Source organism: Pristiophorus japonicus, chromosome 4 (genome assembly GCF_044704955.1).
Source record: "Pristiophorus japonicus isolate sPriJap1 chromosome 4, sPriJap1.hap1, whole genome shotgun sequence".
NCBI lineage: Eukaryota > Metazoa > Chordata > Chondrichthyes > Pristiophoridae > Pristiophorus > Pristiophorus japonicus.
In genome coordinates, this window is record NC_091980.1 from 24,050,306 (window position 1) to 24,075,824 (window position 25,519).

At 43.8% G+C, this 25,519-nt stretch overlaps 1 protein-coding gene across 4 annotated transcripts in view; it reads left to right on the forward strand.

The window, feature by feature from the left end:
- Positions 1 to 1,393: 1,393 nt before the first annotated feature.
- arap3 (ArfGAP with RhoGAP domain, ankyrin repeat and PH domain 3) overlaps positions 1,394 to 25,519 on the forward strand; it is a 277,068-nt gene continuing 252,942 nt past the window's right edge. For all 4 annotated transcript variants that reach the window (XM_070878032.1, XM_070878034.1, XM_070878033.1 and 1 more), the window contains exon 1: positions 1,394 to 1,500. The gene's annotated coding sequence lies outside the window, so the exon portion shown is untranslated. The remainder of the gene's footprint in view (positions 1,501 to 25,519) is intronic.

Here is a 25,519-nt window from a genome sequence, read left to right on the forward strand (position 1 = left end):
ACAAATTTTTAAAAAAGGAGGCAGGCTACTTTCAAAAAGACACACATTGTGTCATTTATCCAGATATGTGTCAGTCAGTTCATTCTGAAGGTGTCTGAAAAAATGGTGTTGTCGAGCAGTTTCAACAAACAGACTTTTGTATAAATAGAAAGGTGGTGGTAGGGGAAAGGGGGTCTTCATTTGATTATAAACCTCCAGGAATGCGTGTAACCAGACTTGGCAACCTTAAATGGATGTGATCGAAGCATCAGGTATCGCATCTTGATCTCATTCCAGTATGTAGAGCAGTAGTATCATCATCCAAAGTGTTTGGCAAAGATCTCTCTCCTTACTGTCTGATTATAATGATATAGATCTTGTTGAAATGCATTCATTCCCTTGCCAGAATATCAATAACATGCATGTTATCGTCGCAAAGTATTTGACCTGTGGTCTTTCTTTTGTCCCAGCAATAAAGCTGGTTCCCTTTGAGATTAATGGATCTGACAATATGCATTAGAACTATTAAGCTTTCAAGTCTGAAGTTTCCTCTCCTGATCTTCAGAGCAGGTAACCAGATCACACACAGAATGGGATTTAAAAAAAAAGGCAGATTAATGGACAAAAAGGACAAAGCAAAAAAAGAGACTACAGAAGTAAGAAAGGAAAGGGAATTAAATAGAAAATAAAGCGTGTCGATGTTTAAAAGCTACATTACAAGCTCGATTAATTCCCAATATCATCTCCATATTAAACCCTCCAGATTCTGCGTTTTTGAGCTTTGATGAGGGCTGAGCATTTCACTGTTTATCTGTGGCTGAGTTGGGGGATAACTCTCGCCTCTGAGTCAACAGGTTGTCTCTCGGGTGGACATAAAAGATCCCATGGCACTCTTTTCGAAGAAGAAATGGAGAGTTAGCACCGGTGTCCTGGAAAATATTTGTCCCTCAATCAACATTACTAAAAAAAACAAATTATCTGCTCATTACCACCATGCTGTGTGTGGGAGCTTGCTGTGCACAAATTGGCTACCGCGATTCCGACATTACAATAGTGACTACACTTCTAAAAGTGGCTGTAAGGCACTTTGGGACGTCTTGAGGTCGTGAAAGTCGCTGTCTAAAGGCAAGTCTTTCATTCGAAGATCATTAGCATCCATTGGCTTTCCCGTTGTTTAAAGAGCAATGAAGGTCAGAGCTAGTAATGAGACTGGGCTGGACTGGGAGATGGAGGAGAGTGTTGGTGGCTTCCTTGCTGGATGTGCTGTTCCTCGCCCTGTAAATATTGCAGGGGGTGGCCATGCTCCTCCTCCTATCAATGTTGATCTCATAGAGACTCGCCTCCCCGAGGCTGCTCCACTGGTTCAGCGATTCAAAACAGCACAACCTAGAGAGAGAGAGAGAGACGCGCACAGCGTCCCGGAACAGAGAGAGAGAGAGAGCGAGCGTAAGGATATTCCACGACCAACTCCCGAGACTGCAGAGTGAAAGAGTGGAGAAGTCGAGAAGAGCGATGGAAAAGGTACGGCAATTCCTTACTAACTTCATCGACTCTTTCAAAGTCTTTTTTTTTCTGCAGGGCTGGTTCTGTGAGGGTGGAGCAGGGATATTCACTTATCTGGTTCAACAATCAACTATCGGTCTGAACTTTCTGTCCTTACAGTTTGAATATGCCATAACATTAGGCAAGTGAATTCAGTCAGACATTCAGCTCTGGTCTTGCTGCAGCTATGACTACAGGACATCTTTATTCTAAATTATAGCTTCAAGTCTCTCTTCTGATTGCTGCTATCTTGGAGGCTTCCCTTCATTATCTGACCACAAGCACTGTTGTTGACATTAGGGTTGTCCACCTCTTGACGACCGTCTATGATTGCACTTCATGTGTTAAGGAATCTCACGCAGAATGCATTGAGTGTGTGTATTTTGATTCCAAGAGATGTATGTTGCTGCCACATTTGCTTTTCTTGGATAAGTAGCTGTGTCTAAGACACAGTGTTTGCTGATGGTAAGTTCCCCCAAGTGATTGAGCTGCACTATGTGGGTGTCAACAAGGGCTTGATGCGAGGAGTAAGTGGTCGGAGGTCCCACAGTGCTGCCAGTGTTAGGGATGGTCATTCTAAAATTGAAAGATTGAGCGTGCTTTGCATTTGGGTGAGGCGTGTTATGTGGACTGTTGGGTCCCACTTGCTTGGGACCAGGTTAGAATGGGATTGCGACAGTGGTATATTTCAACTGCTTGTGGTGTTATGTTGCTAAAGCTCGACTGTATCCTCCCATACTGTTCCATAGCCGAGTGACCACGGAGTTGGTGTGTTTTCAGGTCTATCCCCACGCTATTCTGTAACCAGTGACTAGGCAGTGCAAGAAGCAGTGAGAGTGGATTGGCATTGGCTCACTCTTTCTCCCGCCCCCTCATCCTCCTTATGGAAAAGTTCTTTGCCTGACACCTCCACCTGTGATTTAGCTATGATCAAATAATTCGCTATGTGTACAATTGCATCCCTGTCTCACCACTGGGCAGAGCCTCACTTTGGCATTTCCGTGGACGGCATCACGAGACCAGCACATAGTTACTCTCTTGTGGGTAAGTACGTTCCTCCATGGTGCAGCGGATAATGGCACTGTCTGGTATAGTATAAGGCATAAAGACTGAGAAGGACCCAGGTTTGATCTCTGAACTGCATTGAGTTAGCTGATCTCAGGCAGGGCAGCAGTTGGTTGCTTCAATTGGGCCCAATACCCTAAGCTAGGGCGGGTGGAGGAATCAGCCAGGGTTTCCACTCATGAGTCCGATTCCTACCCAAGTGACCTCGACTGAAATGTACCTGCAATATGGATATTGGCTGAGGACAGGATTGGTCTCATCTTTAATGTTCCCCTGGTTAAATAGCCCCTCGATTTTCACTGACAAGGCTCATGGATATATAGTGGTTGTAAACTTCTTCAGCCCTACAACCCTTTGCGATCTCTGCGCTCCTCCAAATCTGGCCTCTTGCACATCCCCTATTTTAATTGCAACACCATTGGCGGACATGCCTTCAGCTGCCCAGGCCTTAAGCTCTGGAATTACCTCCCTATACCTCTCCGTCTCGCAACCTCTCTCTTCTCCTTTAAGATGCTCCTTAAAAACTAATCTCTTTAAAACCAAGCTTTTGGTCATCTGTCCTAATATCTCCTTATGTTACATCACAACAGTGACTGCACTCCAAAAGTACTTCATTGGCTATAAAGCGCTTTGAGACGTCCGGTGGTCGTGAAAGGCACTATATAAATCCAAGTCTTTTTTATGTGACTCGCTGTCAAATTGTGTTTGATAATGCTCCTGTAAAGTGCCGGGGGATGTTTTAACTATGTTAAAGGCACTATATAATTGCAAGTTCTTGTTGAGGTACAGCCCAGCTCGAGTCAGCATCTCCAGGAGAGAAGATAAGTAGACTAGGGAAAGATTTGTTTTTAAAGTATGTGCGTGCAATTTTGGCAGCTCTTTAAAAAAAAGGTCCATTTGGTTTGTGAAGCAGCCACAAGCTTATGGTGAGTCTTTTGTTGTTCCTCTTTTGTATTGTGAGTCACTCTTTACTGAGTTTGAAGAAATACAGGATATGCATTGCGAGAGAAGATATACAGGAGAATGCTGTGAGAATGCCATGTGCGAAACATGTATCGACACAGCAAACACGGAGAGGAAAAAAACTTAAAATATCCTTCAAGTTAAACTTGCCGTGGAGTAGTATAACCCTGTAATTCAAACCCTTACAGTAAAGGAAAACACATTAACCTAGCCTTAAACACTAAGTAAAACAGGAACCATCCCCAGAGAGCAGTGTCCTGGCATTGGGTTTAGAGAAGAACTGTGTGGATTTATAAAAATGCAACAAAGAAAGAAGAAGATCTGTTGACTAAGTTTCTGTAACTGTCATTAAAAAGAAAAGTGAACAACCTTGCAGCATCTTTTCGATGTTTTTTTAAGCGCTTCGGTATGGCAGTCATTATAGTTCAGTTACATTCAGGGCTGGAGGAATGTTGAGCAGTTGAAAGGGATGCTGTTGACGGGATCAGCTGTATTTTGATGCATAGCTGGGAGTTATTCGCAGTTGACGGATTCTGATTAACAATTTTGATGTTGGTATTGACTAATTATGGGCAGATGTTGCTAATTATATTGCATGTCAGTTTAAACCCTGTGATTCCAGGCAAGTGTGCTGACAGTGGTAGCTGCAGTAAATAGTCAGCAATGCAATTTTAGAAAAAAAGAAAACAAATAACTTGCATTTATATATTGCCTTTCACAACCCCAGGACGTCCCAAAGTGCTTTATAGCCAATGAAGTACTTTAGAAGTGTAGTTACACTGTTGTTATTTTGGAAATATGGCAGCCAATTTGCACACAGCAAGCTCCCGCAAACAGCAATGAGATAATAGCCAGATGATCAGTTTTAGTGATGTTGATTGAGAGATAAATATATTGGTCAGGACACTAGGGAGAACACCCCTGCACATCTTCAAAATAGTGCCATGGGATCTTTTACTTCCACCTGACGGGGCCTCAGTTCAATGTCTCATCCAAAAGATAGCACCTCCGACAGTGCAGCACTCTCTCAGTACTGCACTGGAGTGTCAGTCTAGACTTTGCACTCAAATCTCTGGAGTGGGACTTGAACCCACAACCTTCAGACCTAGAGATGAGAGTGCTACCAACTGAGACACAGCTAATGCCTTTATTTATGTTGTGAACATCTAAACTGAGAGATCTAATTATTTCTGACTTAATGCTGATCAGGAATTAATTTTGCAATGTAAATGAGTTTTTTATTTAATGAATATATCTTACTCCAAAATGAGTGAGACATTGTTGGGCTGCTTCAGACCTTGGCAATCTCATCTTTTAATCCGTCAGCTCAGTATTAATTACATTTTTTTTAAATTTACCAGATTATTTGTATTTTATGGACCTGGAAGTGTGAAAAGGGTTATTATTATTGCTATTCTATCATTGGTTGATAATTTCTTATTCCGAACACCAAGGTATGTTAGTATCAACAACTTGAGATATAAGTACATTAATGGGATCATGGATTTATAGGCATCCTCCCTCCCCAAGGTACCATGGCATGCTGCTGTGGGACAATCGCACAGTCACTCATGCTGAAGCCGGGATGGAGGGAAATTAGCCAAGGTTTACACTCCCCAGTGCTATCCATGGCCAATTCCTACCTGTGAGTGCTGGTGTTGGTTATGCATCCTTTCCATAGAATCATAGAATGGTTACAGCACAGAAGGAGGCCATTCGGCCCATTGAGCCCATGCCGGCTCTCTGCTAGTGCACTTCAGCTAGTCCCACTCCCCTGCCCTTTCCCCACAGCCCTGCCAATTTCTTTCCTTCAAGTACTTATCCAATTCCCTTTCGATAGCCATGATTGAGTCTGCCTCCACTACACTTACAGGCAGTGCATTCCAGATACTAACGACTTGCAGAGTAAAAAAGTTTTTCATCATGTTGCCTTTGGCTCTTCTGCCAATTGCCTTAAATCCGTGTCCACTGGTTCTCGATCCTTCCACCAATGGGAATAGCTTCGATCCACTCTGTCTAGACCCCTCATCTTACATCGATCTTACTTGACAATATTATAAAAGTGAATACCTGCCAGTCAATTAAGGTAAAAGTGTAAACACACACACACTCTGGGCAACAAGTTCCTATTAATTTTTAAGGGCTGATTCTAGTATTTTTGCTTCAACATCTGTAAGAATTGTCTGATTGCCAACTAGTCCTGTACTTATAGCCAAATAATGAAGGAGTTAGTTCACCTCAAAGCTCTTCCTTTCCATACAAAACATGTTTAATGCTGAAGCACCAGGAAGTTCATAGCAGTGCTCAACTTCAAAAATTCACATGTCCATCCGTGCATTCATGACAGTGTCGTCACTAAGATTTCACTCATGTCTACCATGTTAATATGAACAGTGGGAAAACATTCTACAATAGAATTCTGGGTATTTCCTTCCAAACTTGGGCTGTGTATTTGAGTCATGTAACATTAGGGTAAACTAATGGTGGTTACAGGACTTTCACTGGTGCGGGTAGCTGGGAGAGCGCTTTGAAGTGATGAAATAAAAATATTGATGCAAGTGCAATTGTTCCTGTGCTAATTTGGTACATTGAAGCCTATCAATATAAGTGTCATTTTTCATGTATTGACACCATAACACCAAATAAACCGAGATAAGAACCTGTCTGAAAACAACACTGAACTGAATTTCTACGCTTATATCAGCTGCATCGGGTGATCTGTTGCAGTGACTGTGATCAACAACAAGAACAACTTACATTTATATAGCACCTTTAATGAAGTAAATCATCCCAAGATGCTTCATAGGAGCGTAATCAACCATATTTTGACACCGAACCCCATAAGGAGATATTAGGGCAGTTGACTAATAGCTTGGTTAAAGAGCTGGATTTTAAGGAATGCCTTAAAGGAGGAGAGGGAGGTGGAGAGGCAGATAAGATTAGGGAGGGAATTCCAGAGCTTAGAGCCTTAGCAGCTGAAGTCATCTCCACCAATGGTGGAGCAATTAAAATTGGGGCCAGAATTGGAGGAGCGTAGTTATCTCAAAGGGTTGTCGGGCTGAAGGAAATTGCAGGGATAGGGAGGGGCGAGGCCATGAATGGATTTGGAAACAAGGGTAAGAATTTTAAAATCAAGGTGTTGCTTAACTGGGAGCCACTGTAGGTCAGCGAGCACAGGTGATGGATGAACGGGACTTGATGCGAGTTAGGACACAGACATCAGAGTTTTGGATGATTTCAAGTTTACAGAGGGTAGAAAATGTGAGGCGGGCCAGGAGTGCATTACAATAGTCAAGAGTCAAGCTTAGAGAGAACAAAGTCAAGAATGAGGGTTTTAGCAGTAAATGAGCTGAGGCGGGGGAGCGGAGTCGTGCGATGTTACAGAGTTTGAAATAAGCATTCTTAGTGATGGCATGGATATGTGGTTGGTAGCTCATCTCGTGGATGATTGTGGAATAATGAGCAGTTTTAGCAGACAAGAGCAGGACCTGATAGTACTTTATGTGGTCCAGCAGATCTGGTGGTGAATGGCTAAACCAATCTGCATCCCTTGGATTTAAGGGAGCAGAGACGTGGGCCGTACCGGGGGAACGACCAGGGTGAGAGTGAGTAATTGTTTTAATGGGGACTAGAGCATCAATTGTGGTGTTGAGGGTGTGGTTGAACAGATCGGTAGCTGCAGAAATGGTGTGATGAATGGAGAGCCAGAGGCTACACAATTGGGATTGTGAAAGTGCAGTTGTAAATGAATTGGGAGAGAGTATTTTTTCCAGAAGCGGACACGGAAGGAAGTAGGTATGGAAGGGGGAAGGGGGACGTGTAGAGAGCGATACAAGGAAGCGATCAGAGATGGCATTACCTGTGATTTACATGATGGGAGCAGCAAGGCCACCTGAGATGGCAAGGTCAAGGGCTTGTAATATCTGGGTACTTCTGTGCTTCGAGCCAAACAGTGTCGGTCTGCACTATCGACTAGCAGATTTATAACTTTTTTAAGATCATTCCAAAAGCAATGTGAAATAGAAAATACTTCCTGGTTTTCCTCTATTGTAGGCACTTCTGCAAGATTGCAGGGTGGTGCTTTATAGAATCATGGAGACTGCACCACAAAAGGCCATTCGGCCCATCGTGCTGGTTTTCATTCAACTGGAACATATTGTTGCTATTCGTTCCGAGTGCAGTCTGGTCACCTAATCAGAGGAATGACATTATTGAATGTCCCTCCGCATGCGCCCTGAAAGAGTATATTAATCATTTTCTCAAATGACTTCTCGCAAATGAGTGTTTCTTTTAGAAAGAAAATTCAGCGAGATTTCAATGTGCCTCTTTACATACTATACTCACTGGGGTGGAGGGCCATTTCTGACTGCAAGTCAAAATTGGTCACAATGTCACCGGTGGTCAGGTGTTAACTTCTCCCATTCATTCAAATTCTAAAGCGCCAGATTCCATGACGTTTCCTGTGACATCACAAGTGTTTCATCCAAAACCTGATGTTTCTGTGTGGGACGGAAGCTCCCATTCAGTTTAATAGCAAAAAAAGATAAAAAATAGTACAAATCCAAATATATGCAACACTTTGTTAAGTCTACTGGGATCCAACATGTATTACACTATTAGTTTGGGCTCCTTGGATATATGAGTGAAGGAGTACAGAGATGAGCAATCAAAATGATGCCAGATATCAGGAACGCAACTTCTAAGTAAAGATTAAGGAATTGCAGATTGATTTGTATGGAAAGGAAGAGGCTTTGAGGGAATAAATGTAAGGATATTGTCAAAGTAAATGCAGACAAATTGTTCACCATGGTGATGAGTTCCATTACTTAGTTAAGAGTAAGAAGGGAAGTCCCTATTGACCTATCAAACAGAAATAAGGCTTTTTGAACCTAACGGCCTTTTCCTGTTCCTAAAAATTCTTCTACTTTAAGGTTTTACCATATGAAGAGCACATTAGGAGACCTGGAAGCGTCCCCAAGGATCGAAGGAATTAACAGTACCAAAAGAGATCAGGGAATCGTTATTAGTTAACTCATATATCCAAGGAGCCCAAACTAATAGTGTAATACTCGTTGGATCCCAGTAGACTTAACAAAGTGTTGCATATATTTGGATTTGTACTATTTTTGATCTTTTTTTGCTATTAAAATGAATGGGAGCTTCCGTCCACACAGAAACATCAGATGGCTTTGGATGAAACACTTGTGATGTCACGGGAAACGTCATGGAATCTGGCGCTTTAGAATTGGAATGAATGGGAGAAGTTAACACCTGACCTCCGGTGACATTGTGACCAATTTTGACTTGCAGTCAGAAATGGCCCTCCACCCCAGTGAATGGATGTAAAGAGGCACATTGAAATATCGCTGAATTTTCTTTCTAAACGAAACACTCATTTGCGAGAAGTCATTCGAGAAAATGATTAATAAACTCTTTCAGGGCGCATGCAGAGGGCCATTCAAATAACAAGGGTCTCCTTGTACATTCTAGTTCAAACCAAAACAAAACTGGGGTCACTGTGAGTGCAGGACAGTTCTTATGCCAGTTGCTGTCCAAATGCCATGAGTTGAGAGAGAAATCAGCATAAAGCAGGTCTGTATTCTGGAAAGAGATGGTTGAGAAAAGGATCCCCCCCGTTGGGGTACATATCAAATATTAAATGATTTGGATAGGTTTAACTGAGAATATTAATTCAAATTACATCAGAAAAGCAGTATCCAGGGATATAAACTGAAACTAGTGAAAACTACATTTAAAACAAATATTAGGAAGCATACGTTTACCCCAAGAGATCTGAATGTTTGGAATGACCCACTGGATAGGGTTCCATGGGCAAAAACATCAGGGACATAAAAAATTAAACTGGATGAAATTGCAGGAGAGTTAGAGTACTGGAGGGAAGTGCTTTGATGGGCTGAATGGCCTTTTCTCATTCTCGACTTTCTTTTGTTCTTGTTTTATGCTCTATTTGGAACTCTAGATCCTTACAGGTCAACCTCTGACGAGGGGTTATCAACCTGAAAAGTTAACTCTGTCTCTCTTCACAGATGCTGCCTGACCCGCTGAGATTTCCAGCATTTTCTGTTTTTATTCCAGATTCCAGCATCTGCAGTATATTGCTTTTGTAATCAATGAGGTCTAAGTCTCTCACTTCTGATATGGGTTGAACCTTCCTTATCCAGAACTCCCTTATCCAGAACCACCCCTCGTCCAGAACCATTCCCGACCACTAGGCGGCGCATGGGCAGAATTCCGATCTGAACAAATTGAACAAATTGAAGTCCTTCCTCGCTGCCGACTCCCGCAATCACTGGCCTGACCCCGCGATCCATCGCCGCCTCCCTCCCGTCTCCATGACCTCTCTGAAGCACCCCCAGCCCCAAGCCAGCCAGCCGCGATATCCCCTTGTTCAGTACCTGTACCATCCAATTTAACATGACCACCCCTCGTCCAGAAAAATCCCTTATCCAGAACAGGCCAGGTCCCGAGGGATCTGGATAAGGGAGGTTCAACCTGTATATACTGGACCTACAATCGTCTGATAATTAATTGCTAATTATTATAATTCAATAAACTTGCAATAGTATTGGCCCATTAATCCATGACCATGCTCCTCTCTTTCTCTGTAACCTCCTCCAGCCCTAGAACCCGCCAAAATCTCTGTGCTCCTCCAATACTGGCCTCTTGCGTAGCCCCAATTTTTGTCACTCCACCATTGGCAGCCGTGCCTTCAGCTGCCCGGGGCCTTACCTCCAGAATTCCCTTCCTAAACCTCTCCACCTCTCTACCTCTCTTTCCTCCTTTAAGATGCTCCTAAAAAAAAACAATCTCTTTGACCAAGCTTTTGGTTGCCTGACCTAATATCTCCTTATGTGACTCTGTGTCAAATTTTGATTGAAAGCGCTCCTGTGAAGTGCCTTGGGATGTTTTAATCTGTTAAAGGCGCTATATAAATACAAGAAGTTGTTGTGGTGATTTCAATTCTGCAGCCAAAAGTTTCAGATACTTCATGATTTTATTTGAACCCTTCAGTGAAAGTAAAGCCATGTAATCACTCCCAGATAATCTTTATTGTGCCTGCATGGATAGCTATTGTGATTATTTGGTCTTAGTTAATCACTATCCATTGGAACTCAGTCCACACAGCTGTGCTCCAGTGCAAAGGGAAATTTTTATTAACAATGATGAGGAAGTAACAGTGAGGAACCTGCAATAAAAAGTGGAACATTTCTTAACATGGGACGGTATAGTCTCTCACTAGCTTGTTACGTTTCTTGAAAGCTGTCTGTATGGCTTCGCGGAAGTAACGTTTGTATCCAGTTAATATTTGGTATAATCTGCGTGAGGTTGGTTCAAGGGTTTGGGAAGTCACAACCCCATTCCTGGTTGTAAGGGCTCACATGAAAAAAAACTGCCCCTAATTGACAGTCTCAGTCAGTCTCACTCAGAGACCGCAAGATGGATGGTGTAAGAAAGGGGAACGTATCATGTTGCTACAATAGTGGGTGCAGTTCTGAGGTTTGCCAGATGTGTATCGTTGGGCTGTCGTAGAAGGCGCATTACTTTGCATCCAACTGTGCTATGACAGTGGAGTGCTTGATGCTGACACTGGCTGACGAAAATGGGAATGTGCTCCACATTCCAGTGCTGCACTGTCGAAGGTGTCGTCTTTTGGCTAAGTCGTTAAACCGAGGCGTCAGGTGGACGTAAAATATCCCATGGCACTATTTTAACGAAGAGCAGGGGAGTTAGCCCCAGTGTCCTGGCAAATATTTATCCCTCAATTAACATAACAAAAAAACAGATTTTCTGACCATTATCACAAAGCTGGTTGTGGGAGCTTGCTGTGCGCAAATTGGTTGCCGCGTTTCCCGCAATACAACAATGACTACACTCCAAAAGTACTTCATTGACTGGAAAGCGCTTTGAGACGTCCGGTGGTCATGAAAGACGCGATATACATCCAAGTCTTTTTCTAATATCCCTCACCTTGGTGAGTGAAAAATCACTGTTGTCTTCTTGTCTTTGAGTCAGTAGGTTGTAGTTTCACTTCAGAACCCCAAGCACAAAATCGAGGCTGACCCTCCAGTGCAATACTGAGGGGTGTTGCACTGGCAGTGGTGCTGTCTTTCGGATAAGATGATAAACCTGCCCTCTCAGGTAGATGTAAAAGATCCCATGACACTGTTTCAAAGAGCAGAGGAGTTCTCCCCGATGTCCTGGCTAATTTTTATCCCTCAAACAACATCACAAAAACAGACTATCTGGTCATTACAAAATTGCTATTTGTGAAACATGGCTGAGTGCAAATTGGCTGCTGCGATTCCAACATCACAACAGTGACTGCACTTCGAAAGTATATAATTGGCTGTAAAGTGCTTTGGGACGTCATGAGGTTGTGAAAGGTGCTATCTAAATGCAAGTTCTTTCTTGCCATATTACAATCCCATAAATTTGAACCGAATGTCACTGGCATTTGTCAGCAGGCTATCTGAATCTTTCAGGGTTGGAAAAAGAGCTTGCTGCTTAAATGCTCTGTTTCTTTGTGTCCAGCATGATGTGGGCTCCTGCCCAAGGCACTCTGTGCAAGCAGTGACCTATAAAGCGTGTTAAATGACTGCAGTCAACTTTCAGGGAAGGCAAGGCACAAAACCCGAGCTGTGCTGCCGAGCATAGTTTGGAAATCAGAATGCCTCGAATACCAAAACAATCAAACATTCAGACATCTTAAGCCAGGGGTGCCCACCCTGCATCTCGAGGGCCATGTACGCAGAACAGAGTGACTGCTGCCAAGAAACCGGGAGCTGTGCAGCAGTCCATGGTGGTTTAAGTATGAATAATATAGTCATATCACCTGCCCAAATCTATGGAGCTGGGGGTTGGTTTAATAATGTATTATAATAGCACGGGTTGGTTTTAAGTATTAATATGTGATATTTTTGTGGGGAGCGGGTTACAGAGATATATTTGTACGGTGCGCAAGCTCTGTATGAAGGGAAAGGAGAAGAATAAAAATAAGAAAATTAATAAAAATGGACCTTTAATGTCTTTCATAAGAACAGAAGAATATAAGAGACAGGAGCAGGAGTAGGCCCTACAGCCCCTCGAGCCTGCTCCGCCATTCAATAAGATCATGGCTGATCATCGATCTCAACACTTTCTCCATAATCCCTGATTCCCCTCGGCTCCAATGTCTTGATTCCCCTAGTTTTGCAGGCAAAGATTTGTTTTTCCTGATCCGGCTCTGTTTGGCAGGAGCGGTCTCTGTTCACCAGTCCTTCCCGTCTTTTCTGTCTGGAAGTATTGTCTTTGTAATGGCAACGATATTTTCTTGACAGTTAGCGAACAACCGAGAAAAAAAACTGAAACTGCGCGCACACAAAGACTTCAACTTTGTTGGCAGCAGTCGGGTCCTCGGCAGAACCCCCACATTCACCAGCCCGCCCCAGCACCACCCCCACCCCCCTGTCACTCCCCACCGCAAGGCCTTACGAACTATATGCAAAACAACTTTCCACTTTCCCAGCTGCTCCCCCCCATCCGTGCTGTATATTTGCATCTTGCAGGGACTGAAACCATTCAGCACGAATCAATTAAAATACTTGCACTTTTCCTCACCCCTCTCATCCTGTGATCAAAAGCGCACTAAGAAGGAGAGGAGAGACAGTAGCAATGGGGAGTGAGAGTGCAGCATTCTAAAGCTCCATGCCATTGCTGAAGGGTGGGAGTAGGCTCGTGTGGATTTAAACACCAGCATGGACCTTTTGGGCCGAATGGCCTGCTTCAGAGCTGGAAATATTGCGTAATACTAGGAGATGCAAGTCTTGCAATCTCTTTACGTTCTCGTGGTGGACAATGAGGATAAGGATAATCCGGCTCACAAACCCACAACTGCACAGTGAATTTTGTGCCTCATTAGAACACAACACAATCTCTATTTTCCCCTTCTCTTGCCTCCAGTGCTTACAATCCCCACTGTAGCTCCACTGAATTGCTGAAGATTTTCCCCTTCTCTCCCCTCTGTCGCTATTTCCCATTCTCACCCCAATCATTACTGGCTCTTCCCCGCTATCAATAACTATTCTCTGCCCATCAACCAGTAAATATTGCCTCTTTCTCTCCTCTCTATTATAACTTTACCCCTTTCTGCCCCATCACTGACTATTCCCCCTTGTGCCTCCAGTACTGAATATTCCCCCTCTCCCCTCCATGACTATTTCCTCCTTTTCTGTCCTATATTGTTGACTATTTTGCCCTCCTCTCCTATTACGGGGAACTGATAGGGTAGATAGAGAGAAACTATTTCTGCTGGTTTGGGAGTCCAGGACTAGGAGGCATAGTCCAAAAATTAGACCCAGGCCTTTCAGGAGTGAAGTTAGGAAACACTTCTACACACAAAGGTGGTAGAAGTTTGGAACTCTCTTCCGCAAACGGCAATTGATGCAAGAGCAGTTATTAATTTTAAATCTGAGCTTAATAGCTTTTTGTTAACCAAAGGTATGAATAGATATGGGCTAAAGGTGGGTGTATGTAGTTAGGTCGCAGATCAGCCATAATGGGACCCCAACTATTTACAATCCATATAAATGACTTGGAAGAAGGGACTGAGTGTAACGTAGCCAAGTTTGCTGACAATAGAAAGATAGGAGGAAAAGCAATGTGTGAGGAGGACACACAAAATCTGCAAAAGGACATAGACAGGCTAAGTGAGTGGGCAAAAATTTGGCAGATGGAGTATAATGTTGGAAAGTGTGAGGTCATGCACTTTGGCAGAAAAAAATCAAAGAGCAAGTTATTTTTTAAATGGAGAAAAATTGCAAAGTGCCGCAGTACAGCGGGACCCTGGGGTACTTGTGCATGAAACACAAAAGGATAGTATGCAGGTACAGCAAGTGATCAGGATGACCAATAGTATCTTGGCCTTTATTGCAAAGGGGATGGAGTATAAAAGCAGGGAATTCTTGCTACAGCTATATAAGGTATTGGTGAAGCCACACCTGGAATACTGCGTGCAGTTTTGGTTTCCATATTTACGAAAGGATATACTTGCTTTGGAGGCAGTTCAGAGAAGGTTCACTAGGTTGATTCTGGGGATGAGGGGGTTGACTATGAGGAAAGGTTGAGTAGGGTGGGCCTCTACTCATTGCAATTCAGAAGATGAGAGGTGATCTTATCGAAACGTATAAGATTATGAAGGGACTTGACAAGGTGGATGCAGAGAGGATGTTTCCACTGATGGGGGAGACTAGAACTAGAGGGCATGATCTTAGAATAAGGAGCCGCCCATTTAAAACAAAGATGAGCAGAAATTTCATCTCTCAGAGGGTTGTTAATCTGTGGATTTTGCTGCTTCAGAGAGCTATGGAAGCTGGGACATTGAATAAATTTAAGACAGAAATAGACTGTTTCTTAAATGATAAGGGGATAAGGGGATATGGGGAGCGGGCAGGGAAGTGGAGCTGAGTCCATGATCAGATCAGCCATGATCTTATTGAATGGCAGAGCAGGCTCGAGGGGCCATATGGCCTACTGCTGTTCCTATTTCTTATGTTCTTATGTTCTAATGTAATCTCATTTAATGGCGGAACAGGCTCGAGTGGCTCCTGTTCCTATGTTCCTATCACTATTTTTCTCCTCTTCCCTCAAGTAAAATCAGATTTGATCTTACACTCAAAGCATTGGAATCCAACTCTGTAGGAATTAGAGCCCCACTATACTGGGTACTTAAAGTGTAGCCAGCCACGTAAGAACTTTTTTTTAAGGCTGCAAATCATTTTTATGCTCAGGCGAAGTACAGAGATTTAGTTATTAATTAACAGATATTTATTTCAAAGCCACTCCTAATTTAATAATATTTTTCCACATTCCTCTCATACAGGTTTAATCTGTCATATCCAAATTTAAATGATCTAGTCTTGATATACCCACTCTTAGTTTGAGGGATAGGTAGAGGATATTTTTTGATTGGCACTATTTCAGTTCATCTCTCTGATTGAATTTCTGCCGGTGCTATTTTGATGCAGGCATTAACCGCAATCAAATGTCAGATGATATATCCTGATACAGGTTGAACCTCTCTTATCCGGGACTTCCTTATCCGGCATCACCCCTCGACCGGGACCATTCCCGTCCGCCGGGTGGCACATGCTCAAAACGTGACCGTCAAAATCCTACTCACCAATATAATCTTTCTCCTCAGTCAGCTGCCTCCTTCTCGTCGCCCTGCTGGAACTCCTGCAGCCACAGTCCTCGGGCCGGCCATTCCTCCCCACAGCGCTCCCTCCGGGAGGGTCAGGCCGACTCTTCGGGGCCCAGCGGCTCTGTCTGACTGACAGTCAGTCCAGCTAATCGGCGCACACACACACTTACTCCAGCAACAGTACTTAAAGGTGCAGTCCACCCAAACATGTGACCTCCTCTCATCCGGCTAAATCCCTCGTTCGGGACAGGCCAGGTCCCAAGGGTGCCGGATAAGGGAGGTTCAACCTGTACTGTTTACAGAAAGCTTGAGTGCGCTCTGATTATGTGTAAATAAAAGAGACAACATCCTTCCTTTATTCTCGTGCTTAAACGTCTTGCATAAACTCTTATTAACGTAGCCTGGCTTCATTAAAAGGCATATCATTGACAACCATATAATTCATTAATAACCAAGTTGTAGCCTGTTCCAGTGTTACTCAGCCAGAACCTCAACAGTTTAAATGAGGCAAAGAATTGAGTTGAAAGTTTGCACCCATATGGCTGTTGGAGAAGCAGGCCTATTTATTTGAGGTGATTAGTGTGTTCAAAAGTAGACAATATATTGTCAATGGCCTGATGACATTTTAACTTACAGCAGGAGTGGGAAAGAGGGCAACGAAGGGGAGTAATAGAGAGATCGCAAAAGGAAAGTGAAAGTGGAAGGAGAGAAAGTGAAAATGTAATCTGAAAGGGAAAGAGTAATGGAGAGAAAGTGTGCACAGAGAAAGGGAGAGTGTAACAGACAGAAATAGAACCAAGTGTAACAGAGACAAAAGAGAGAAAATGAATTGTAGCAGAGGGCTCACAGCGAGACAGGGGAGAATAACAGAAAACAACATGGAATCAGAGCAAAAGCAAAAGCAAAAGAGACTGTGAGGGTGATGGTGACAGAGAGGGAGAGAATAGGGAAGGAGTTGTGGACAAAACACGATTTGGGAGGGTGATGGTAGAAACTCTGGAATGGGGATAGGATATAGGACAGAGAGGATCTACTCACTCACTACACTTCTTGGCGCAGAGAAACTGACTAACCAGCCTGGGGAGGGGGAGATTGGGAAAGAGAGCCTTAAGTGAAATCCAGGGACTGTCGTGGAAAAACTAATCAGACTAGGGAAAAGGAGATTGACGGACGAGGACAGAGAGTCTGATCTGTATCCAGGGACTGGAACAGAGGGGCCACTTTTCAACCAGTTAGGAGAGTAACGAGAGGTTATCTGGGAGTGAAATGGTGTTTCTGTTTGATGTAATTATTTTACTTTACATTTGGGAAGTGTAGACAAGCAGGAAATTGAATTGAGAGAGTGGGGGAGTGCTGAGTTAATGTTCAGATTGTGTAAGTGACTTATTAAAGAACTACTCTGTAAAATATTTTACCAGACCCTGTATATCTCTTCTTTTGCTGGGCAACAAAAACTTGTAAGAAGTTACACTCATTTTAATTTATTGACTGATTATGTTGGACAAGTTGTACGGACATGCAATCTGGATTGATTTTATGTTCATTTTTAATTTGGGAATTCTACGATGTGAGTAATCCCACAACCCATTATTAGTTACATTATTACATAATTTAACAATGGATAACGTGAGAACAACATCCACAATCGTGTGACAATTTGGGGCGAAACTTTCAAGTTAGGCAAGGGTATAAAAAGGCAGGAGCAGATTGGTCGGTCATTAAATACCCCGTCCGAGGAAAATGGGACCAATCCACTACTGCTCATTTCAAGCCTCCACACATGTTGAGTCCTCCGCCCTTGATTTGTGCATAGAATATGTCTCCATTTGGGATTGAGCTTTGACTTGTCCTTGAGAAGATGGTGGTGCGCTGCCTTCTTGAACCATTACAGTCCGTGTGGTGAAGGTACCCGTGTTAGTGCTGTTACGGAGAGTGTTCCAGGATTTTGACCCAGCGACAATGAAGGAACGGCGGTGCATTTCCAAGTTAGGATGGTGTGCGACTTGGAGGGGAACTTGGAGGTGATGGTGTTCCCATGCGCCTGCTGTCTTTGTTCTTCTAAGTGGTAGAGGTCGCGGGTTTGGGAGATGCTATCAAAGGAGCCTTGAAGATGATGCACACTGCAGCCACGGTGCACTGGAGGTGGAGGGAATGAATGTTTAAGGTGGTGGATGGGGTGTCAATTAAATGGGCACTTGAGATATATGCAAATTAATGGGACCATGAATTTAAACTGGATAAGTTCTGCCGAGGTTTCATGCTACACATCTGTAGTGCCTACAAAAGCAAAAGTGTGGACATGCCTGTCTTAAACTTTGACAGAAATGGTTCAACCGCTCTAGCGTTTGGTGTATTGTACGATGTTTTGAAATGCTTTACTTCTTCTTTCGTATGTTAGTAGCAAAACAAATTAAATGTCAATATCTAAGTCAGATATCCAAGCCAAAGCTTTTGGTGTAACAGCGTGGATATCTTGTAGGCTGCCTGTGAATTTCCTCTGAGGCCAATGCTTTACCGAGGGAGTGCTACTGTGACAGATCTGCTGCAAGACTTTATTGTTGTCATCGATTTAGATTTGTTTGCAAGCAGGAAATTCCTTCCAACAAACCAAAGGAACATGCCTTAATAGGAACGCTATATCTATAAACCAATAGCGTATCTTTACCAAGAGACCAGGGAGATTGAGAGTGTAACTGGCCTGATGGCCCAGTGAATGAATGCCCCAATGGCACATTGTCTTTCTCTGTACCTGCATAGAAAGCTTCTCGTACTGGTGTCTCTCAAATCATGTCTATCGAAAACCCATGTGTGTATAACCAACTTGTAAGTCCATTTTTACATTTCTGTTATGGTGATAGATTAGTCACTTTTACTGCAGTCCAGGGATTTCTGTTGGCTACATGCTCTGGTATCTGGTTGCTCTGCAAAATTAATCTTGATTCCCAACGGGAGGTCTCATCTGATTCAGAGCAGTAGTTTATGCCAAAGCAATGGGAGCAACAGAAAGAACACGTCTACCACAGTGTTACAATGCAGCTTGTGGTGAGCAGTTTGGCTGGTTGAAATATCGTTCCATTCTATCGTCACTACTTTTTTTCTCCCTAAATTGGCCTGGGTTTTTATCTGTTTTTATGCTTCTCCCAGGAGATCATATGGCTCCGGTTGGTGTGGAGTGTAGAATGTTTCAGTATAAGGGGTTGTGTGAGGCAGACTGGTTGGGCTGGGTGCTCTTTGCCTTTCCGCCATTGTTCATAGGTTTATATGTAACCTTCAGGGCTACTGACCAAGGGCCGTGTGGCTCTTTGTCGGCCGGCGCGGACACCATGGGCCAAAATGGCCTCCTTCCGCACTGTAAATTTCTATGTTTCTATGTTTCTCTCGCCTTTCTTGTCACTATGATAAAGTTAAAGAAAGTGCTTGCATTTATATCGCACATTTTGCATTCTCTGTTGTAGTGACAGGCTGTCCCAAAGCGGTTCAGAGCCAATGAAATATATTTGAATGTAGTCAATACTGTTTGTGCTAGCAAGATCTGACAAATAACAATGAGATAACTGATCAGTTTATCTGTTTTGAAAGTGTTGATTGAGGCATAAATGATGGTCAGGACACTGGAACACCATCCCGGCTCTTCAAATATTGCCATGGGATCTTGTATGTCCATCTGAACCGATAGTTTCATTTGCCATCCGAAAAGTGGCATCTCCAATAATGCAGCACACCCTTGGTACTGCATTGCAGTGTCAGACTGAATAATGAACCCATAACCTTCAGAGTCGGAGATCATCAGAACATAAGAAATAGGAGCAGGAGTAGGCCATATGGCCCCTCAAGCATGTTCCACCATTCATTAAGATCATGACTGATCTTCTACCTCAACTCCACTTTCCCACCCAATCCCCATATCCCTTGATTCCTACAATATCCAAAAATCTATCGATCTCAGTCTTGGTAGACTCAATGACGCTGCATCCACAGGTCTCTGGGGTAGAGAATTCCAAAGATTCACAAACCTGAGTGAAGAAATTTCTCCTCATCTCAGTCCCAAAGCGGCCTCGGTATCTGAGCAGTAGATATAATCTTCTGGAGTTCACATAATACTGAATGATGATAGTCCACTATAATGTACCCTTTATCGTGTCAGCTGTGGCTCAGTGTGTAGCACTCTCGCCTCTGAGGCAGAAGGTCATGGGTTCAAGTCCCCTCCAGAGACATGAGCACAAAAATCTAGGCTGACACTCACGTGCAGTGCTGAGGAAACGCTACATTGTCAGAGGTGCTGTGTTCGGATGAGACATTAAACCGAGGCCCCATCTGCTCTCTCAGGTGGATGTAAAAGATCCCATGGCACTATTTCGAAGAACAGGGGCGTAATCTCCAGTGTCCTAGCAACATTTATCCCTCAATCAATATCACAAAAACAACAGATTATCTGGTCATTATCACATTGCTGTTTGTAGGAGCTTGCTGTATCCAAATTGGCTGCCGTGTTTACATTACAACAGTGACTACACTTCAATAGTATTTCATTGGCTGGAAGACACTTTGGGATGTCCTGAGGTCATGAAAGGCACTATACAAATACAAGTCTTTCTTTCTAAATGGCCGACCCCTTATCCTGAGACTATGACCCCTAGTTCTCGACTCTCCATCCAGGGGAAACAGTCTCTTAGCATCTATGCATCTACTATGCCAAGCTGACACTCCCATGGGCACTATTTGCCCAACAGTAACTCTCCCAAGTGTCCATTCGTCATGTGTGAGCCTAAGTTTCAGTAAGCTATTTTCTTGGAACTCAAATAATATACTGACAAAGCTGTTCATCGGTACAATCAGGTCTAGAAGTAAAATGTTCTTAGCAGTCATCCATCAAACAAACTTATGACTAGAGATAAATACTGTGGCTACAAGAGCAGGTCTGAGGCTGGGTATTCTGAGACGAGTGTCTCACCTCCTGACTCCCCAAAGCCTTTCCACCAACGACAAGGCACGTCAGGGGTGTAATAGAATACTCTCCACTTGCCTAGATGAGCGCAGCTCCAACAACACTCAAGAAACGCGACACCATCCAGGAGAAAGCAGCCGCTTGATTGGCACCCCATCCACCATCTTCAACATTCCCTCCCTCACCCACTGTTGCTGCAGTGTGCACCATCTACAAGATGCACTGCAGCAACTCACCAAGGCTTCTTCGGCAGCACCTCCCAAACCCGTGAGCTCTACCACCTAGAAGGACAAGGGCAGCAGGCGCATGGGAGCACCATCACTTGCAAGTTTCCCTCCAAGTTACACACCATCCTGACTTGGAAATATATCGCCGTTCCTTCATCGTCGTTGGGTCAAAATTCTGGAACTCCCTCCCTAACAGCACTGTGGGAATACCTTAACCACACGGACTGCAATGGTTCAAGAAGGCGGCTCACCACCAGCTTCCCAATGGCAATTAGGGACGGGCAATAAATGCTGACCTTGCCAGCGACGCCCACATCCTGGAAAGAATTTTTAAAAAGATCTATTTCTGTAGTGACTTTGTTCTCACACCTGTGCAGCTTTTCTTCTGTGCTTTTTTTCTCAATTGTGGAATTCAGGGGTAGGGCCACAGCTCATAGCCAGGTCACCACAAAAGTTGAAAACAGGAGGAAAGAGGACTAAGTAAATGAAGGAATATTGATTAGACGATTAAAAACTTGCGTTTTAAAGGCCGGAAGACTTGAGGACGAAAAAGACTGATGGGAGTGAGGCATTCCATATTACCCAGACAAAGGATATTAAGCGTTACAGAACCAAGGCGGGCAGATGGAGTTAAGATACAGATGAGCCATGATCCAATTGAATGGAGGAACAGGCTCGAGGGGCTGAATGGCCGGCTTCTGTTCCTGTGTTCCTCTGAAAGGATGGTGCAGTGAGCCATTCAGCAAAATGGGGCAGTTCGCAGTCTTGGTGCTCTGTGGCGCTTTCCAGTGTGCATTCAGAGTGGATTGATCATTCAATTTGTTGATTGGTGGTGGGTTTATAAATACCCGTTTTTAACCCTTTAGTTAATTGCCAAGGAATAATTCGAGTCAGTCAAAAGTAATGCCTTTGAAGTTCCTAATGAACTCCATCTGTTGTACATGTCCTTCAGTCAGGGAATGCTGCACAGCTGTGAAAATGTGTTTACTTCATGGCGAATGAAAATACTGCTGCAATTATCCCATTAACAGAACTGGATTCCCCACTGACATTTACTTTTACAAGAGTCTGTGATTATGTTTTGCAGTGATATACACATTCATTTTTTGATCAGGAAAGCGGCACAAATGTATAATATCTTGCAGCGGCAGTGGTGCATTAAATCAACAGTAGCCTTTTGGTTTAAGGAGTATATACAGTTCCTGAAATGGTTACTGAGGCACAAAAAGCTCAGAACAGCACAGATCTTGCCAACCCTCCAGGATTGAGCTGGAGTCTCCAGAATTTAAAGATTAAACTCGTGGACCCTGCTGGGATGAACTTGGGGAAAAATCATTTTAAAAAAGATGTATTTCAATACTTTCATTTTTTGATACAAAAATTTTTGGAGCTGGGGAAAGAAACTGTTTGACTGGTTGGGTGGTTGAAGCTGGAAAGTCATGTGATGAAAACAACAACAACTTGCATTTATATAGCTCCTTTAACATAGTTACACTTCCCAAGACACTTCACAGCATATTATGAGGTAAAAAATTTGACACCGAGCCACACAAGTAGAAATTAGCACAGGTGACCACAAGTTTAGTCCCAGAGGTATGTTTTAAGGAGTGTTTTGAAGGGGGAAAGAGAGGGAGAGAGGTTTAGGCAGTGAGTTGCAGAGCTTGGGGACGAGGTAACAGAAGGCACGGCCACCAATGGTTGAGCAGTTACAATCAGGGATGCTCAAAAGGGCAGAATTAGAGGAGCACAGATATCTCAGGGTTGTGAGGCTGGGGGAGATTACAGAGATAATGAGAGGCAAGGCCATGGAAGGATTTGAAAATAAGGATGAGAGTTTTGAAATCGGGGTGTTGCTTAACCGGAAGAAAATGTAGGTCAGTGAGCACGTGACACCTCCAGGAATACGTCTAACGAAAGTTGGCAACCCTAGCCTTGCTGAGTTGGATAGCCTCAGGTGTTGCGCTGCAATTGGTCCCAGTACCTTTAATCCAGGAAGGGAAAATGTGAAACAAGATTCCTCCTCCTGAACACCATCCAGTTGCCTCTCCTAGTAAAAAAGGAACCTGTACTTGTATAATGTCTCAGGACCACCCCATTCCACTCCCCCAAACACCGCTTCCCAGCTAATGAATTAACAAATTACTTTTGAAGTGCAATCACTGCTAATTTGTAGGTAAATTTGGTAACCAATTTGTGCCCGGCAAGGCCCCCATAACATAAAATGAGATGAATGACCAGAGTTCAGGTTTGAAAGTCTGGATATGTGGACATTGTGTTAGGACATGAATCAAGTTCACCTGTGTAGAGTTTGGTCACCTTAACTGAGGAAGGATATACTTGTCTTAGAAGAAGGTTCACCAGACTGATTCCTGGGATGAGGGGACTTTTCCTATGAGAAGAGATTGAATAGACTAGGCCTATATTCCCTATAGTTTAGAAGAATGAGAGGTGATCTCATTGAAATATATGAAATTCTTAAGGGGCTTGACAGGATTAATGCTGGAAAAATGTTCCCCTTGCTGGGCAATCTCGAACTAGGGGGGGTCATAGTTTCAGAATAAGTGGTCAGCCATTTGGGGCTGAGAAGAGGAGAAATGTTTTCACTCAGGAGTTTATGAATCTTTGGAATTCTCTACCCTAGAGGGTTGTGGATACTCAATCATTGAGTACAGGTTGAACCTCTTTTATCCGGGACTCCCTTATCCGGCACCACCCCTCATCCGGCCGCCGGGTGTCGCATGCGCAGAACGCAACGTCAAAATCCTACTCACCAATATAATCTTTCTCCTCAATCAGCTGTCTCCTCCTCATCGCCCTGCTAGAACTCCTGTAGCCACAGTCCTCGGGCCGGCCGCTCCTCCCCACAGCATCACTCTTTGGGGGTTGGCCGACTCTTTGGGGCCCGCTGGCTCTTCGGGGCCTGCCGACTCTTTGAGGTCCCCTGCACACTGATTGGCTGACTGATTGACTGACAGTCGGTCCAGCCAATCAGCGCACACACATACTTGCCCCAGCAACAGCACATGAAGGCGCAGTCCACCCAAGCACGTGACCTCCCCTCATCCGGCAAAATCCTTCGTTCGGGACAGGCCAGGTCCTGAGGGTGCCGGATAAGCGAAGTTCAACCTGTATATTCAAGACAGAGATTGAAAGATTTTTGGATGCGAAGGGAATCAAGGGATTTGGGAATAGCGCAGGAAGGTGGATTTGAGGTAGATGATCAGCCGTGGTCTAATTGAATGGTGGTGCAGCCCCTAAGGGCCAAACGGCCTACTCTTATTTCTTATGTTCTTATGGAATGCTCCCCCCATGGTTAAATAATTTGCCAATTGTTCCTGTTTGGACTGATTCAAAATATAGTCATTGGGGTGAAGTACTGGATGCTGACCATTGCCCGTGCTATCATTTATAAGCTAGCGTTTAGCGCCTTCAGAAGAGAGGAGATAAAATTGTGGTACAGAAAGAGAGCAACAGTTAAATCATAATGAAACATATGCCCCCAGCCTCTCATCCCATCAATTTGTCAGGTTTTGCAGCAGAGATGAATTTCCAGTGCCTTATGGCATGATGTGGCCACTTTGTTGACCTTTGATCTCTGCCCTTTTGCTTCCCACTTACACTGAACAAAGGGGGTAATGAGCAGAGGTCAGCCATGTGACAGCACAAGCTGGGAACTCTTGGTCTAGGCGCATGAAGTTAAACAATGGGTGACATGAAGAACACTTTGTATTTAGAGGACAGAATGTTGTATTTCTTCATATAGATAAGAAGACAGCTACAACAACAACAACTTGTATTTATATAGCGCCTTTAACGTAGTGAAACATCCCAAGGCGCTTCACAGGAGTATTATGATTTAAAAATTTGACACCGAGCTGCATAAGTAGAAATTAGCGCAGGTAACCAAAAGCTTGGTCAAAGAGGTACGTTTTAAGGAGCGTCTTGAAGGAGGAAAGAGAGGCAGAGAAGTTTAAGCAGGGAGTTCCAGAGCTTGGGGCCTCGGCGACAGAAGGCAGGGTCACCGATGATGAAACTGTCAGATTGCTGAGACTTGAAGGTGCACAGACGGTGGTGCTAAAAATCGTGGTGAAGATTATTGGAAGGAAGGCAGATCCTGTCGTGTTGTCTCGCTGATTCCATCTGCCGCACTGTAACCGTGCCTTCAAAGGCACTGAGGTGATCACGGCCCTTTAAAAAGAGATGTGTACATTATCTTGGGGTGGTTTCGTTTTAACACCTCAATCAACCACAGCTCCTGCGGATGTGGACTCCTGTGTTCCAGATCTCGCATAATTATCGTTGGCTTCCTTCGACAGAACTGAGATCACAATTCACCAAAGCATTGGTTGAGGTGAGCGGAACAAAATAGAGTGGTCTGTGCTTTAACGGAAATCCTCTTCTTCTCCTTAGGAACAAACAGGCAAAAGCAACACTCCCCTTCAGTGGCACTGCATCAAAAGCCCCAGCTGCAGACTTGCGAGCCTCTGTCCGATCACCCAAGGTTCAGAGATTTGTGGTTTTTATTGCTTTTGGGTCTCGCTCACTACAAAGCATTTCTCAGAATGCTGCTCCAAGCATCGCATTGTTATTGAGCCAAAC